General features: G+C 41.0%; 1 protein-coding gene across 1 annotated transcript in view; it reads right to left on the bottom strand.

Moving 5' to 3' along the window:
- Window positions 1-14,960, bottom strand: part of PLCL2 (phospholipase C like 2) — a 247,265-nt gene extending 232,305 nt beyond the window's left edge. The window contains exon 1 of the mRNA XM_054680392.2: window positions 14,863-14,960. The gene's annotated coding sequence lies outside the window, so the exon portion shown is untranslated. The remainder of the gene's footprint in view (window positions 1-14,862) is intronic.
- Window positions 14,961-18,431: the final 3,471 nt, after the last annotated feature.

The following is an 18,431-nucleotide window of genomic DNA, read 5'->3' as shown; positions in this document are numbered from 1 at the left end:
GGCAGCTTGTAAAAGAATACTTTCTCTCCTTTTTAAGTAACTGAAATTTAAATTTCAATAGTCATATGTGGTGATTAGATACTGTACAGGACAGTGCAACAGTCTAGCCCCTCATTACTCAAAGCGTGATCTCTGGACCTGTAGCATCAGCATCACCTGAGAGCTTGTTAGAAATGTGGGGTGTCAGGGCTCACCCCAGACCTGCTGAGTTAGAAGCTGTATTTAACGAGGTCCCAGGTGACTGTGTGCACATTAAAATGTTCATAGCATTTGTCTATATCTAGAGGGATACAGGCCAAAAGGATATTGAAGTGAGGCATGAAACGGGGGGCTATGTATGTGTGTGTGGTGGGGGAGTGGTGATGTAGTGAGAAGAGGATTTTTTTGAGCTTTTCCTTTACATGTCTGTATTGTTTGACTTTGATTCAACAAATATATATAACTTTTATAATTTACAAAACAGAAAAAATTTAAAATGATGGCGAAATTACTATACAGGTGTATGTTATTAAAATGTTTAGTGAAAAGGAACATATCAAGTAAACCAGAAGTAAAATATAAACTTGTGGTCAAGGAGGAAAATTTCTTGAAGGTAGGGTTGGTTACTCTCCACTTATCTCTCCTAGTTCCAGGCCATGCCTGCCATATTTTACAAAAAATTAACTGATTGCATGTCTCAACATTCTGTTGCCTGCCATAACCGCATCCAAGAGTGTTAATAAAACTCACCTTCTCTGAGCCAACAACCTACCCATTGCAGTTAATTTGTATCCAGAAAATGGAGATTGCCTACGGGTTTAACTGAAGTCCATATTCTGTATAATATGTAATGAGTATTAGGATGTTTTTCAGCTACAAAACATATTTTCTTTCCAGGGTGCTAATACACAAGAAAAAAATTTCAGGGAAAAGTAATTTAAAAATTCAAGATATTTTTGTTTGGGACAGAAGTTGAGAGAAAGAAATATTAAAACTTTATCAACATGACCCTCTTAAAAGTTCTCATCAAAAAACATTACTAATTATACCAAATAATAAAGAAATTTCCTCAGTTGTAAATTATATCCTAGTTGCCTTCAAACTTTTCTTGACTGATTGAAATAATTTTACACACACATAACTGAAACAAGTTTGCCCTGACCCTAAGTTGCACACAAATATTTTCTATTTTATTGTCTTTTATTCTTTATATTCTTTTCTATTTCTTTCTTTTTTTTTTTTTTTTTTTTCTTGAGACAGAGTCTCATTCTGCCACCCAGGCTGGAGTGCAGTGGTGCCATCTCGACTCACTGCAACTTCCACCTCCAGGGTTCAAGTGATTCTCCTGCCTCAGCCTCCCGAGTAACTGGGATTACAGGTGCACACCACTACACCCGGCTAATGTTTGTATTTTAATAGAGACAGGGTTTTACCATGTTGGCCAGGCTGGTCTTGAACTCCTGACCTCAGGTGATCCGCCCACCTCAGCCTTCCAAAGTGCTGGGATTACAGGCGGGAGCCACCGCACCCAGCTTACTATTGTATTCTATTTCAATGTTTTGAAAATGCTTCAAAACTGATTTCATCACCTGTTAATAGGTCAAGACCTACAGTTCACAAAAAATTAAGGCAAGAGAGAAGGGAGGAAGATTGATTAATTGATTCATTCAGGGAAGAGAAAAGAAATGTAAGATACCCCAAAGAGAAGAAAAAAGAATGGAAAATGTCAGAAGTGGGAGAAAGGATGAGAGGAAGAGGAATTCCATTTCCTATGATCTGTCTTACCCGGGCCAATGCCTGCTAATTGTAATAAGCACTCCCCTCTCCCCAAAAGACCTATCCAAATCCCTATGCTCTGGGCCTTCACCTCTTCTCAACATTCCTGATTCTCTTATTCTGCCATCTATTTCTCTTCAGTCATCTGAAGGCATGGTTTTTGCTCTAAGATCACTAAGTCCTTATGGTGAACCTAATTGGCTTCTTCCGTCTTGGTTCTTGTTTATTCTTCTGCCGATGGTTCCATTTGTTCTCTTTCCTTGCATGCCTAACTTCTAAAAATCTAACTCTGATTTCTTCTTCTCTCTTTCTCCTATTTGTGCCTCTCCCCTCTAACTGCCCATTGTAAGATCAGTGTAAACCACAAGCTTGAGTTCAAAAATTCAATGATACAAGCACTATAGAGGGTGAGCTGCTCAAGTGAAAAACTACAAGGGCATAGTGACTCAAACTTTGAGAGCTCCCAGCCCCTGGAGAAAATCTCTGAAGACCACCAAGATGGCTTGGCTTCCATTTTAAGGCACACTGACCTGGGAGTTCTGCTGTCTGTGGTTTTGAAAAGAGCTGATATCATCCTATGAAACAACAGTGGATGCACGTAGTATCAAGAGAAAAGACAAACGATTGGAGAAGATTCTACGAACGACCTCATATGGACAAAGAAGGTTGTGAGGACACAGTGGGTAGAATGGAAGAGGAGTATCCCAGGAGGAAGCCTAGTCAGCAGGCTGGATCAATCCAGCCCTGAGAAAATTACCTACAGCAACAGGAAGGAAGAAAGGAGAGAAGACACGTTTCCAAAGAACCTCAAGATAGTGTCTTGGTATCCCTAGCCTGGACCAGGTTTTAGAAATCTTGCAAAGGCATAGGGATTCTGTTAAATCTGTTCTGAAGGTAGCACTGACCCATTCTTAATAGCTCTTACAAACTCAGAGCAGGCAGATAAAAATTAATTTACTCAAAAGGGGGAAAGCATAGGAGGGTTTTTGGGGATGTGGAACTGGAGCCTGGTTCACATTCAGCCAGGAACAGCTTGCCAGCCTTGGCTGTTAGTCCATTTCTTTTCATCCCGAGACAGGAAATTACATAAGGCCTAAAACATGCTCCCCAACAACGCTATGACTGACTGCAGCTGTTCTGATAGAACTTCCTGTATCCAGGCTCATTACATTAGGATTTGTGTGTTGCCAACACATGTTTCTTGAGCACCTACTCTATGCAAGATGTTATGTTCTGCTTTATGTGTGGACAGGGGTCAAGTAGAGGATATGCTGGACCTGAGCTGACATAGAAATGTGGTTTCCTTTTACCTCTTGCCAAGTTCCCCAAGCACTCTCTATGCCTAGGTCAATTCTCTTATCTCCTCCTCAGACCCTAGCAGAACTCTTTACACCCAACCCTACCTACACCCTAGAAATAAAGGGCTGTCCTGATCTCTTTTTCCTGAGCTCTGCTACCTCTTGGCTTGATCTTGGGCTTAAAGGCTGTTAACATGATGCATTTTCTTAACAAAGAGAGAGAGAGAGAAGGAAAAGAAAGGAAAAAAAAAAAACCAACATGATAAAACATGAAGAAAGACACAGAACTTTCTTATTTCCCAAAGTGGGAACTTCTTTTTTTAATGCCTGGCAGAGGAAGTATGGTTGCAAATGTTACCCGGCACTAAACCAGATTAATTTTCCATTCAAGAAGAAAAGTAAGCAACTTGGGCTAACGGAGGCAAATTGCAGGGCCCTATTATTTAGCACGTTTGAAATGAAAGCCAATACTGCTATTGAATTGCTGGCGGAGGAGCTTTCTCTTCCTCTTGCTAACGCCCGCCCACAGGTTTCCTAGCAACCAAATTACATTGCGGAGAACACTCCCCAGCAATAACTGACCCTGAATTTTAATTTTTGTGCTGATGCATAAGTGGGATTAAATAAATAAACAAATGCAATCACCCTGAAAGAGTATTGATCTTGACTCATCAGGAGCACGTGTAGATTATAGTACGGCAAATAGAGCAATGCAAAAAATTGGTAAAACCTCTATTTTGGAAGATTTTCTTTAAAAAATATAAAAAATTTAGGTAGTCTTGTTGAAAAAATTAATAAAATGGTGGTACGAAGATAAGAATGGAAAGTAAACTTAACCCCCAAATCCTAAATTCTATAATAATATGAAGAATAAAATGGTAATTTTTATCATCCCTTAATTGAAATAGCTTTTCAAAAATGACACTAATTGCGATGCGCATAAATGGCTCTTGGACAACCACATAGAAGCCCTAGCATTACCCTTCCTGCTCACATGTAGTAGAAATAATAATTTACATGCAAGGTAGAAAAAAAAAAGGGCAGGTTGAGCTTGAGGTTTCACATCGACATGCAGTTGCTGCTTTGTGTTTTGAATATATCAGTTTGAATCAAAGGTGTTATAAGTAAACACTTGCAGTTCCTATTGTCATTTATTCACAACTTTTGAAAATATGCCCTCATGTAGTTATTTAAGTTTTCTAATTCACCTTGGACTAGCAATGATTATTTTTACCATTCTGAAAATCATCTTTCTAGTCTGTTCTGAAGATGAAAGGAAAATGCAGTATAGTATACATCTTTTCATTTAATATGCAGTAATGTTTTTGCATAGAAACTGAAATTCTTACCTAGAAACATTCTTTTAGGTACTTACTAAAACAAATAAAGCTAGGGCTTAGGGTTCAAGTCCTGGCTTCCCGCACTTATCAGCTGTGGGACCCACTTAGTGTCTAGTCTTATTTCCACATCAGTAAAAGGAGATAGCATTAGCAATCATCTCATTGGGCAGTTCTGGGGTCTAAGTGAGATCACCCAGCACAACGTTGCTGTATAGTAAGTCCTCAATTTCAGCCATTATTGAAAGCACAGTAAACTACACTATGCACTACAGTGCATAGCGTTGAGTGTTTGTTACGTTATGAGTGTTATGGGTAGTGTTATGAGTGTGGTGGAGGCTGTGACATGCTGCTCTGATCCCACTTCAGGAATGAAGGGACTATTCTCCCAGATGATGGGACTGCTGCCCCAAATGGACATCAGCTGTGAACTCTCTTTGGAGACTGCCTCACCCAAGAGCATGTGTTCTTCTGGGGCAGCCTGAAACCAAAGAGAAGTCCATCAGGAGGTATAAAGGTCTGGCCCCTTTGCCCCAGTCTAGGACAGCTGAGAGGGCCACCCCAATTCCAGAGTTCCCCCATGGGGTTGGGTAAGGCCTACATCACAGCTCAGCCTCTCCCTCCGTCTAACCCTGCTTCCTCTCTTCCTTTTGGCAGATGTTGATTTCAAGGGTGGTCCCTCATAAGCATCCTCCATGCCAGTCTGCATCTCAGAGTCTGCCTCCTGGGGAAGCAATCTGCAACAATGAGCCATCACAAATACATGTAAGAGGAATTTTAGTGATCATGGTATAATTGTATGTGAAAAAAGAAGGACACCAAATTCAATATGTGGGATAATCTCAACTGGGACAAATTATATTGATGTGAATGTGTGTGACTGAAAAACCAAAAAGTACACCAAGATTAAGCGTTCCTTTTGGGTAGGAGGATTCGAGATTATTTTTATTTTCTTTATACTTTTCTGTGCTTTCCAAGTTTACTACAAGCAACAAAGTACTTTTTCTATGTGTGGGGCTACATCTCCCAAGGGCTGAGCCCCATTCTCTACTTTACTTCCCTGAAGTAATTCAGCTTTTCGATACACATGAAGCAGAATGGGTCAATCTAGAATACTCCTCACCACCATAACTAGTCAGCCAACTCTCAAGTTTCCAATGGCTGGGAACTGTGTAGTTCTTAAGCTTTAGCTAAGGAAGCCTTTCTTCAGACAAAAGTTTACTTAATATGTAAGGCATCTAAAATCAGAACTTGAGAGAAGCCAAGATTGGGAATAGGTGGGGGAAGGAGAGAAAAGATGAAGCCTCTGCCCTGTGGCCAAGTCTCTGAGAGGTCGCTCTGAAAACCCTGAAAGAGAATTAAGATTTTTTTAAATGCCACAGAGCCCTCACCTTCAATTTTGATAATGTGATTTGAAGGGCGAGACATAAACCCTGACTTCAATCTAGTTGGAAAATCAGCAGTAAGAAATAAGAGACAATTAGAGAGTAGTAAATTTTTGTCACTGTAAATAAGTGCAGTAGGAATCCAGAAAAAAGTGACAAGCTTACCGGCTGGAATAATTTTAAAAGGCATCTTGAAAGAAGTGGGTCTTCGCTCTATAGAAGGATAAGTGAAATGCAGCAAAGCAGAAACCAAGAGAAGTCATCCGGGGTGAGGGCTGTGGCCAAAGCCAGAAGGGAAGTGGATATTGGATCTTTCGGTACATGAAATAGTGCACTTCTTCCTTATTGAAGATAGGGATGGACTTGGAAAATCAGAAAGTAAGGTTGAGTCTACATGGTGGATGAGGTTTTTGGAGAGAAACAAAGCAGTGGAGCGCAGACCTCCTGTTTAGGCAAAAGAGGGCCCCTGAGAGTTCTCGACAAGCTGAAGATAGTCTATGAAATACCTTTGTCTGACCTCAATATATAAGGTAAGGGAGAATTAGTTGGAAGGCACCCAGGGAAGAAGCTGTGGCCCTTCTCACAGTGCCATGGCCCAACCTGGGGTAGGTTCTGGCAGAAGTTGACATTGAACTTGAGGGCAATGACCCTGTTTTTCTGATGCTTATGAAAACCAGCCACATCACATACAAACACTGCAACCTTTCCTCCTGGAAAGTTTTCTTTATTACTGTTATGTTTCTTATCCTGTGGTGCTCTACTGACAACTGTCCCACTCCAAAAGAGCAACAAAAGCAGGAAGAAGTGAGGGGAAAGCCAGACACCTGAGTGAGCAGTTATCTCTGGAGCCCCCTCCCTGGCTTCTGCAACACTGAGCAAACTAGATGTTTAACAATTCTGCCTGGAGTGATCTGGAAGAACCCCAGAACATCCCTCATTTTATGGCATCCAACAGATGAGTAAGTAGGGAGATAATAGGTATGAAATTATATGTGGATCTTTCGATCCTGTGCAGAATTCAGTTCATTAGATTAGAATCAACCAACATTTACTGATGGCTCACCACAGCTAGTTTGGCGTGCATCTCATGTAATCCTCAGCACTCTATGAGGTAGGTATTTTTACCCCCATTTTTCAGAAAACTGACATTTCATAGACATTCATCTCTATTTACCAAAATAATGGAACATTTAATCAGAATTTTTATTTTAAAATGAGTAATTCCTTCCCTTTACCCCAGTATATTTAAAAGATAAGTTTAGACAATAGGGCTTGACTATAGTTAATTGTAGAACAGCTGTTCAATAACTGGGCACTTTTTCCATGCATGGCACTAAACTACAAGCTCTGGGGCAGAAAGCAAAGCCTGGCAAACATAATCACTGCCCCAGATTGCTTACCCTGGAGTTAGGTAGACACCAAATGCACACAACAACATTAGATAACAGTCTAAGAAGGTATAACAGGACTCAGTGAAATTGCATTGAGGAGCAACCTGTCAAGTTCCAAACCAAGAGGTATTTCTTGAACCCCAAACATCCAAAATAAGTAAGCCATTTTGGCTACATTTCTGCCAGTTATCTTTCCAATCAGTCAAAACCTTTTGAATTTTCCTTTTTATTGCTTCCCTTTTCATTTCCCCTTCCATTGACCTTGGTCAGGTGTTTCTCACCTCTTGCCTGGATTTTTTCTACAACCTCTGGGCTGGTATCCCAGCAAAGATGGCTGGTTCTTCCAGTCCAGTTCTTTAGCCCTGCCAGACTCACCTTGGTGAAATACTACCTGCTTGATGGCACTCCTGTGCTCCCAATCCTTCTGTGGCTCCCACCATGTGTAGGATGATGTCTAATCATCTTAGATTGGCATTCAAGTTCTATTAATATTTTTAATTCATCTGGAGTTACCTATTCTCTGTTTCCCCAGCATGCTGTACCCATTACTGTCTCCTTGACTCAGTCCCACTTGTACCTCCTATCATGTCAAAGTCAGGCATCGCCTCCTGTATTGAACTCACTCCAGTCTCAGTATTTCATCAGCTTTTCCTCACATACCTCCTTGGACTATGTTCTATGCACTTAGTATCTATCCAACTCACCAGCAAGCAGTTTAGGGCCAGTGATGGCCTCTGACAGACTTTGCTTTCTTCCCCAGAGCCCTTTGTTTAGTTTACATAGAGTAAGTGCCTGGTTATTTAATAGCTATTGAACAAAACTCTGTAGAGTCAAACTTTATTGTCTAAAGGTAACACAAACTTGCCCTTTACATTTCCTAATTTTTGTATTTGATTCTGCAACATCCTTATTGCATGAGTTCTGGGATTTTGCCATCTCTGGGTAACTCAATTATAATCTGCAACTCTTAAAGTCTACAACTCGCACTCTGTCAGTAATGTCCAATGGAATGTCCTATATTTCTACCTGTGCTGTCCAGTTTAGTGACACCTGGCCACATGTGGCCACTGGGCACTTGAATTGTGTCTAGCGCAACTGAAGTTTTAATTTTATTTAATTTTCATTAATTTAAATAGCCACATGTGGCTAGTGACAATTGTACTGGACAGTGCAGGTCTAAGTATTTATGAATAAAAAAAGAAAAGAAGATAAGACAGTATCAGCCCCAGAGCTTTTCAATAGCCACTCTAAACTGTAAATAATTCACAAAAGTATTGAGCTGTGAAGTCACAAGTTTCCATGGCCTTCTCACCCATACGACATACAGTTTCAGCTAGGTGTATATCTACTGGCTGCCTGTTGACAAACATTCCTATTTTTATTACCTCATCTAGAATTCCAAAAGCCCAGCTCAGGTGATTACACAGGGAGACAGAATAAAATTCTCCCACACAGCACTCCCTAATAACTACAGGTGGTCTCATGAAACCAGCTCATACTTGAGGGTCCCATTTGAAGAATCCTGCCAAGACCTCTATTTTTATCTTTATGTATGTGATTTCCTATTTTAGCTTCAAATAAGTATTTTATGAAAAATAATACAATTACCGGCCATAATGTGTGTTAGTGAAGGGCAGGCATAGCAAAGATTCATCGGTTCACCCATAATCCCTACCTCAGACAAACATTCCTGTCCTCACCAAGGTATCCCAGTTAATATGTGGACAGGTTGGCTAATGTCAAACTCAGCCCTTAACAAAAATAAGAGATAACAATTATTGAATGTTTATAATTCTTAGAAGCAATCAATATGTATTATGCTATTTATTTTATTCAACAATCCTTTGAGGCAGCTATTACTATCAATCCCATTTTACAGATGAGGACTTGAGGCACAAAGGGGTTATAGGATGTGCCCAGGTTAATGAAGCTAGCACTTGCAGAGCCAGGATTTGCACCCAGGCATTGTAACTCCACTGCTTGTACTCTTAATCACTCTACTATTTTCTTACTGAACCCCACCTCAGGTATTTATACTAATTCATCCGTTCATTTTAAACTCAGTATGTAATGAGCACTAGCTTCTCATGTGTATCAGGCACTGTGCTAGCTATGGTGTGAACAGGCAATGGGTTCCCTTGTACAGCTATAGCCTAGGACCCTAAGAACTCAATCACATTGGCTGATCATCACCACTGGGTTTGCTCCGAGGATCTTATCATCTACATGAGAGGGAAAGATCACTAAGGAAAAAAGACCATTAGGCACCATTAAGGACACACGTCAGGTGAGTGTTAGGAATATATTTCTTAGAATATCAGGTTTAGGGCTGAGCCTTAAAGACTTGAATGAATGATTCAAACTTTAAATGAATTAAACCCCTAATAGAATAAAGAGGCCAACCCAGGGCAATTTCAAGCCTACCCAGCAAAACCCCAACTTCCCACAAGGGGCAACCCTTCCTGCTCCCTAAGTGGAGTGCGTGGGATGTGCCTTCTCTTAGGAATATCCTTTCCCACTTCTCCACCTGGCTGACTCCTTCTTAGACATCATTTAGGACTTTGCTACTTGAAGTGTGGACCTTGGACCAGCAGCATTGGCATTACTTGGGAGCTTGTTAAAAACGCAGAATCTCAGGCTCCACCCAACCCTGCTGAATCAGAACCTGCATTTTAACACGATCCCCAAGTGCTTTTTGCATCCGTTACAATCGGAGACGCACCAAAGTAAGACATAGCTCAGATATTATCACTTCCTGGAACCCCTGGCTTCGGTGAGGTTCTTCTCCAGGGAGTGCCCACAGTGCCCTGGTCTTGGGCCCACCACAGCACTCACCACACTGAAATGTGTTTGTTGGTTCTCTGTCTCCTACCTGGATGGGCAGCAAAGGTATCTTATTTATCTTGGCTTCTCCAGTGCCTATAACAATACTGAGTAAACATCAGTTGAAGGAACGAATGAGTGGCTCTGAAGAAAGGTGAAAGCACTCTGGAAAATTAGCATTATGTTGCTAGGAGCCCATCTGGAACCTAATACTTGACATTTCTCTCTCCCAGCTGCTCCAGCTGCCCCCTGCATACATGAACGATTTCTCTAAATGCACCTAACTTCAGCCTTCAGGCCTGAGCCAGCGTTTAGGGTTCTCTGAGTCTTCTGCTTTTAAGCCACCTCATCACGGAACCCAGTAGGAAAACCCCAACAAACAAGGGCGGGCCCTCTGCTGCTTGGCACAGCCACCTCAACAAAAGCTGGGCACTTCCTGTAAGGCCCAACCCTGGGCCTGGCATCCCATCCTGCAGGGGGATCGCCCCTCTCCCTGCTTCTGCTCACCACCTCCGGCACTTCCCCCGGTTACTTGGGTTGCTGCAGGAGCTGGGAGCACACCTTGCAGCTGCGGCAGCTTCAGAAGCTCAGATTTAACAAATGCTGGGCCGGCCTCAAAGTTAACTTCAGTTCAGTTTTCAAAGATCCTGCAAGCAGCAGGAGACCAGCCTGCTTCTTGTTTCTTGTCAAAGAGCGCTGTTCCCTAATTAGCCTCTCATGCTAACTTGGGGGAACATCTCTATTCTTAGAGAATACAGAAAACTGGTTTTACCCCTTAATAGTGTCTTTCTTTCTTTTGTAAATAGTTTTTTAATAAACATTTTGGTAGCTACATGAGGTTGGGTAATGCCCAAGGCTTTACCAACCTCATTGTGATATTTTTTTCACTTGTAACATATGTGACCACAGATGCTGCCACAGGCGTCACGTGGCCCCCTCACTGTAGCTGGGAGGGGACACACCTCCCATTTCCCTCTGACCACTGGGCTTTGTCTTTTCTCTCTCCTGTCTAAATTACTGAGCTGTCAGATCTAAAAGGACTGTAAAGAATAGAGATGTCATTGCCCTCTTATTTTAAAAAATTAGTAAAACAAATTGCTTTAAGTTTTCTAAACTTTTCAAAGCATTTTTAATGCAATACGCCTACATGCTAATTGTAGAAAATGTGGAAAAGCCAGAAAAGCATAAATTACCCATAATGCTACAATACAGAGAAAAATCACTCAACATCTCGGTAAATTTCTCACTAAACTTCATGTATCCAGAATAATGCATGTGAATGACTAGCGATGGAGCTGTCCTCCACCTTCCAGCCCCCACTGATACTTCAGGAACTTGGTAATAATACAAACCTACACTGTATGCAGTTTGGAGTTTTATTCCTACTTATAAGATTATGAGTGGGTTTATTGTACTTCTATAGTTGAGCTGAAACTACGGCAGTCCCTTCTCACCTGCACTTTCACTTTCCAAGGTTTTAGTTATTTGCAGTCAACTGCAGTCTGAAAATAGTAAATGAAAAATTCCAGAAATAAACAATTCATAAGTTTAAAATCGTGCAATATTCTAAGGTGCTTGGTGAACTCCCACGCTGTCCCACTAGGTCCTCCTGAAATGTGAAATATCCTTTTGTCCAGAGTATCCACGATGTATACCACTTAGTAGTTGTTTTGGTTATCAGTTTGAAAAAACAGAGAATATATAGGATTCAGTACTATTTGAGGTTTCAGACATCTGGTGGGGCGTCTTGGAAGGCATCCCATGCAGATAAGCAGATAAGAGGGGACTACTGTGCATACAACTTTGTATACTTCCTTTTTTTTTTTTTTTTTTTGCTTAAAGGAATATCAAGAGAATTCGCTCATGTTAACACTTTTTTCCCCCATTTTCTAATTTGTCAAGAGTTTAAATGAGGTGATAAAATTGTTGGAAGTTGGGAGGTTACTAATCTGTTGTAATAAGATTTAAATAAAATAATATATTTTCAAAGTGCTTAGCTTGGGGCCTGGCATATAGTAAACTCTTCATAAATGGTAGCTATGACCATAGATTATTACTAAAATCTCATTTTAATGCCAGCATAATATTTCATTCTAAGTAGCATATTTAACCACCCACCCTTTTATTGTTCTGAGCTTGTTTCCAATTCTCCTCATTAAAAATTGTAGCACTGCAAGGATATCTTTGAGTATAACTTTTTGTTTCCTTTACAAAATTATTATTTCTTTAAAATAGATGACTCGGTTGAAAGATATAAACATTTTAAAGGCTTTTTGTTATATATTGACAAATAACTTCCCAGTGTTAATAACACTCAGTATTAATAACTGGCAAAAAATTTGGTACTAGGAAGTTATTTATCTATGTATAATAAAAATTGTATCAAATTTCTGGCCAACCACAAACGGGATTGCCCATCTTTCTGCATCCTCACCAGTAGTCAATCTTCTTTTTAAATCTACAAACGTAGCAGATGAAAATTTGATTTTGTTGTTCTTTGAATTTGTATTTCTTGAAATTACCAATGAAGTAAAAATATCTTCATTAACCATCTGTATTGAATTATCTCTTCATGATCCATACAGTAAAAGATATTTTATCAGTCAAATACCCTAATGGTTTGGATTTTCTTTTGTGTGTGGTATTTCTCATCTCAAAACCTGTCAGAAACACACTCACTTCCTACACACAACTAGAAAGGCTATCAGTAAGACTATTTGGGATTTTGCCAGAGATGCCTTTAAATTTAATCATACAACTACTAAATATTATATTTGACAAAGATTCACTCTATGTATCCATACAGTGGTTCTTAACCACAGATTCTGTCCAGGATGGGTGAGAAAGAAAGGGGTGGGAATAACCAGAGCCCAGGCTGCAGCTGTAACCCACAGCCCATCTGACCTGTGCTCCGCCCTAAGTGAGCATCTGAGCCCAGGCCATGCAAACAGAAACTCAGGACTCAGAGGGACACCCACCTCTCCCAGCTAGCATCTGGTCACAAACTGAGTAGCAGAGCTAGGATTCAACACTGGGCCGCGTGGGCCCCAAAGTTGATGCTCTTGGCCAGCAAACCACACAGGGTCCCTTAAAAACAGGGTCTCTGAACATGAGAATATCCAAAGTTTATATTCTGAGAGCCTCAATAAGATTTGTATGAGGAAGGCATCTTACTAATTTTTATCCTCAAAGTAAAATTGCTGTCTTCAGGAAGGAAATGCATTTCCTTGTGAACACTTGCCGGGGTCCTTTACTTCTAAGAGAGAAACTGAGGTCAAGTGTCATCCTGGCTCCCAGAGAGGCATTTATTCTTACTGTGACTCAATTTCCTCTCGTAAAAAAGGGAAAACATTCCAACCTCTCCCAGAAAGATGGTGAAGATGCTGGGCTTTGTTGGTCCTTGCACGGGGAAAATGACAATGGAATACCAGATCCTGAGGACTGTTTTGTAGAGATTATATAGCATCTGTCATTCACACAATGCCTGCTGATTAATAACGACTGAAATTATTGTGAAAGTAATTTGCAAGTACAAAGCAGGATCTGCATAAATCTTGCCAAGAGTTCTGAATACCAATCCCAGTAAAGTTTTAACCAAGAGAGCAGGCATTTTTCCTACCAGTCCCTCAACCCTCACAAGTGTCAAGTCACTCACTAACAGAATGTATACTCCACCATTTAACAGTGACTTGATTTCTTTTAGGGGCTGATCTAATTTCTGGAGGATACTGCTCCACGATGCCATGTTAATTCATATGATTGATTTAATGCATCTCTCCCTTCCAGTATGGAGAGCCATAAAAATACTCATCTTTCTGAGCTACAGAAATTGGTTTTCTAGTTTATGTTCTGCAGAAGTACTCAATGCTGTTCGTCAGAAAGGAATTGAGACTACATGCTTCTGTCTCTGAATCTGAACCAAGGGGGATATAAAGTGTGTCTTGATAGACCCCAATGACTCAGATGGTGCTGCTTTAAATTTTCAAGTTGGATTTAAACTCAGGAACCAATTTTACCGGTTGAGATGTCCAAAACAGGTTTGCTTCAGCAGAGCAAGCTGAAGTTAGCTGCTTTGCCTGGATTAAACAAATGCTGGCAGTGCTATCAGGACCCTGGCATGGCCAGATGGCAATTGCCACACCTTGCCAGTTACCAATCAGCGTTCAACAGCTGGGCTTGACCAAACAGCAACTGTCCTTGACCCTGGCTTCTGATCATCTGTTGGCTATAAATAGAAGTGGGGTGTCATGAAAAGAGAGCAAAGTACTTGATGCTAGCAATTCAGGAAATCCATCTGAAAAACAACATAGCCAGCTCAATGTATTGAGCTAGTTTCAGGATTACTTAAGAATGGAAAAACATAAAGTCTAAGAATAAGACATTATTCCAACATTGAGATGCCTGCAGCAAAAAAACAATGTGTGCTTTTACGAAATGAAGGCTAGACTATTTCCAGATTATGTATGTAGTCATATTGAAGACACCAAGTATCAGCATTTGAAGTCCCCTGGGTTTGACAGATAACAACTGTTAGAGTTTGTTTAAGAAAATAGGAAAGCATATCCAAAATCTAGTGTCTTACTTTTCCTGTACCAAAAAATATGCAGGCAAAAAAAAAAAAAAAAATGCAGTAGCCCACAGTTCTGCTTCATGTAATGTCACTTAACGTATTTATTAGACATCATATTAGAGCTAAAAAACTGATAGATGAGTGTTTTATTGACTACATCAGATCTGAGTAGTCCTAAAATAAAGCATTGGGAAGAGAATCTCTATGTGTTATGTGGCTAAATATTCACATTGTCCAAAGACAAAAGACAGACGGTGGGAAAGAAGCAGACAATGACATTTTTAGAAACAAAACTGAAATTACCTTAGATCTGCTGGACGAGATGGAAACCACACATTCAGGAGAAAATGCAAACACAACCCAGCAAGAAAGGAAAGAGCAACAAGGTGGAATCAAAAAAACAAAAGAAAAGCTGAGTTTAAGCTCCAGAGAGATTTAAATTAAACTGCTCTTGTCCTTTTGCAGGGCCCTGCTTTTAAAGGTTAAGGCACAAACACAGGCAGGCCTTGCAGCCTCCTCTCTGTGTCCCCTCTCACTCTAGACAGCTGGGGATGTCTTTCATGTCTGACAACTGCGGTGGGAGAGTGTGTGGACAGAACCAGCAACTGTGGGCTTGGCGGGACTCCACGAAGCCAAGGACGGGCCAGCAGGGCAAGCCTGGTAGTGCATAGCTTCTTCTTCCTCATCTATAATACAATGGATCCAACTTTTTCTTAACTGCCGAACGGTTCACCTTGCCTAGAGAGAGCCGATTTATCAAGACAGGGAAACTGCAATGGGGAAAGAGTAATTCATGCATGGCCCACTGTGCAGGAGACCGGAGTTTTGTTATTACTCAAATCAGTCTCTCGGAGCATTTGGGGATCGGAGTTTTTAAGGACAATTTGGCAGCCAGGAGCTCAGGAAGTGGGGAGTGCTGACTGGTCAGGTTAGAGATGGAATCATAGGGGGTTGAAGTGAATATTTTTTGCTGTCTTCTGTTCCTGGGTGGGATCAAAGAACTGGTTGAGCCAGATTACGCGTCTGGGTGGTATCAGCTGGTGCATGAAGTGCAGAGTCTGCAAAATATCTCGGGCACTAATCTTGACTTTTACAATAGTGATGGTATTCCCAGGAGCAATCTGGGGAGGCTCAGACTCTTGCAGTCAGAGGTTGCATTGTCCCTAAACCATAATTTCTAATCTTGTAGCTAATCTCTTAGTCCTACAAAGGCAGACTGGTTCCAGTCAAAGGGCTATTATTTAGTTTGTTTCAGAGTTAAACTACAAACAACTAAATTTCTTTCTAAGCTTAGTTTGCCCTATGCCCAGGAATGAACAAGGACAGCTTAAAGGTTAGAAGCAAGATGGAGTTGGTTAGGTCTGATGTCTTTCACTGTCATAATTTCCTCAGTTACCATTTTTGCAAAGGCAGTTTCACTTGGTGCTCAGAGGACCTTCTTTCAAAGTCAAAAATGGTTCTTGGTGTACAAGTAGTTAGACTTTCAGTGACCTGAGTGATCAAAAGACTGAAAGCTACTAGGGATCAGTAGGGCTTTTAAATATAATTTATATTTGGTTCCTTATCACACCATCTATATAGATTTGGGAACAAGTCGTATAAAGTCTGTGAAATTTTTGAAATAACTGAAACAAGTTATTGTTTCAGTCTACAGATGGATTGGAGGTCACGTGATCTGGCTTTGGTGCTGACTGCTGGAGGATGTTTGTGGTGATGGAAATTTGAAATTCCTGTGGTGGCCTTTTCCCTGATTTCAGGGGCATTGATGTCTTTTTTTTGAAATGTGCCTCTGTGGTGGGATTTGACAAAGAATTAGTTTGTTTTTTGGTTGTTTTCCATTACCCAATCAAACTAATCTCAATCCAAATTCAGAGGACCCCTTTTCCCTTTCCCTCACAAAATCTTTCTTTTCTCCAAAGTCTTATACATATTGGCCCCAGGTTTTGGGCCACTGTTCACTCACTGAGGATCTAAGGAAACAAATATTGTCTTAGCAATGAAGGTAATTCTCTCACAATCTGGTACTTGAAAAGCAAACCGAGAAACTGTGATAAACAGCAATTGGCAGAGTTCTCCGTTTCAGAAGAATTCCCGTAATTGTGCAAGTGTTTCTCAGAAGGTAGGCTTGTAACTTTCTAGGGGACTGCAGCTGGCTCTCCCACTCTGGGATAGACCTCCTGATAAGGCTGATTTTCCACAATTCAGGTTCTCTGAGGACTGCCCACCCAAATCCATTGCCAAACAGTTTTTACTTTGTAGGCTATTCTAATTGGTAATAAAAACTGACAGGTTTATCAAAGAGAAACATAAGTATGTGGGCATTGGAAAGAAACTTGGGAAGTCTGCTCCTCGAATTTTATACACCACGAAATAGAAATCCGAGTTTTTAGAGCCCGTGACAGATTTTGACAATGCCATTCCTCAGTTGTTTTCCTCAAAGATGTTAACAATGTATGAGCCAGGCACCAACTAAAGTATTAAATAGAAACACCTTTGTTACTTAAAAGCAACTGAGATGGGGCCTTTTAGGGAGTAATCCACACTTTGTGTCACATACTTTTGCTTTGTTGATGGGAGTGGACTTCCCTGGAGCAGCCCTGTGAGGCCTGGTGGCCTCTTGGTGGCCAATCAAACCAGGACAAGCAATGGCATGGCATCTGATTTTCCCATTCTGAGCTCCTGTCCCATTTTCCACCCTATCCCAGAAACTTTGAAGTCACCTAAAATGGTGACCTGCCTCAGATTTTACTGAGGTGAGATCACCATTGAAGGCAACCAAGTTACTTTGCCAACTTTAACATTTCTCTTATCTTTCTCTGCAAGCCAAAGACTGACAAAATGAGTATGATCGAAATGGATAACTTCATTGGTGTCAAGCAGGGTGTATTGGTGGGGACTACCCAGAGAAACAGAACCAATAGGAGACATACAATAAGACATTCATAGCAAAGAACTGCTTTATGTGATTCTGGGGGCTGGGTAGGCAAGACTAAAATCCGCAGGTCCAGGAGGACTGGCAGGCTGAACTCTTGGGCAGGAGCTGGAGCTGCAGTTTTAGGCAGAATTTTTTCTTCTTCAAAGAAACCTCAGCTTTGCTCTTAAGGCTTTTCAACTGATTGAATCAGGCCACCCAGGTTATTGAGGAAAATTTCCTTACTTACAGTCAACTGATTTTGGACTTTAACTACCATCCATAAAATACCTGTGTTGGGGCACCTAGATTAGTATTTGATTGAATAACTGGGGAGTGGGCCTAAGTTAACACATAAAACTAACCATCACAGAGCTGGTGACGTGGTATGCATCTGTAGGTCCAGCTACTAGGGAGGCTGATGCAGGAGGATTGCTTGAGCCCAGGAGTTTGGAGCTGTAGCGTGTTATGATTGCACCTGTGAATAGCCACTGCACTCCAGCCTGGCAACATAGAGACACCCTGTCTCTAAAACAAATAAGCAAACACATGCACACAAACCTGATGATCACAGAGGAGGGTGGAATCTTTCCACACTGAAGAAGTGTCACAGTGTTCCCAGCTATTCTTATTATAGTGTCAGGCACAAAGTTGACAACCAGTAAATATTTTTGAATAAATGAATGAATGAGTGAATAAGATCATGACAAGGATGTAGGGTACAGGGCCTAAACCCTTTGCTGGGTGAGGGGGTGAGAGGCATTGGGCCAAATCACAGTGGCTGAAGGACCCAGGGGAGCCCCAGGAGTGTGGGTGATTGTTGGGTTTGCAGTTGGGGCATGTCACCCTTACCAATTTTACAGGAGCAAAGGAAGTAAACTTTTCACAAAGGACCTCATCAGAAGGAAAAAATTCATAAAGCACAAACAAATATGCATGTGGAGAAGGGGAGACCCTCTTC

Source organism: Pan troglodytes, chromosome 2 (assembly GCF_028858775.2).
Source record: "Pan troglodytes isolate AG18354 chromosome 2, NHGRI_mPanTro3-v2.0_pri, whole genome shotgun sequence".
Taxonomy (NCBI): domain Eukaryota; kingdom Metazoa; phylum Chordata; class Mammalia; order Primates; family Hominidae; genus Pan; species Pan troglodytes.
This window is presented reverse-complemented; position numbering and strand designations above follow the sequence as displayed.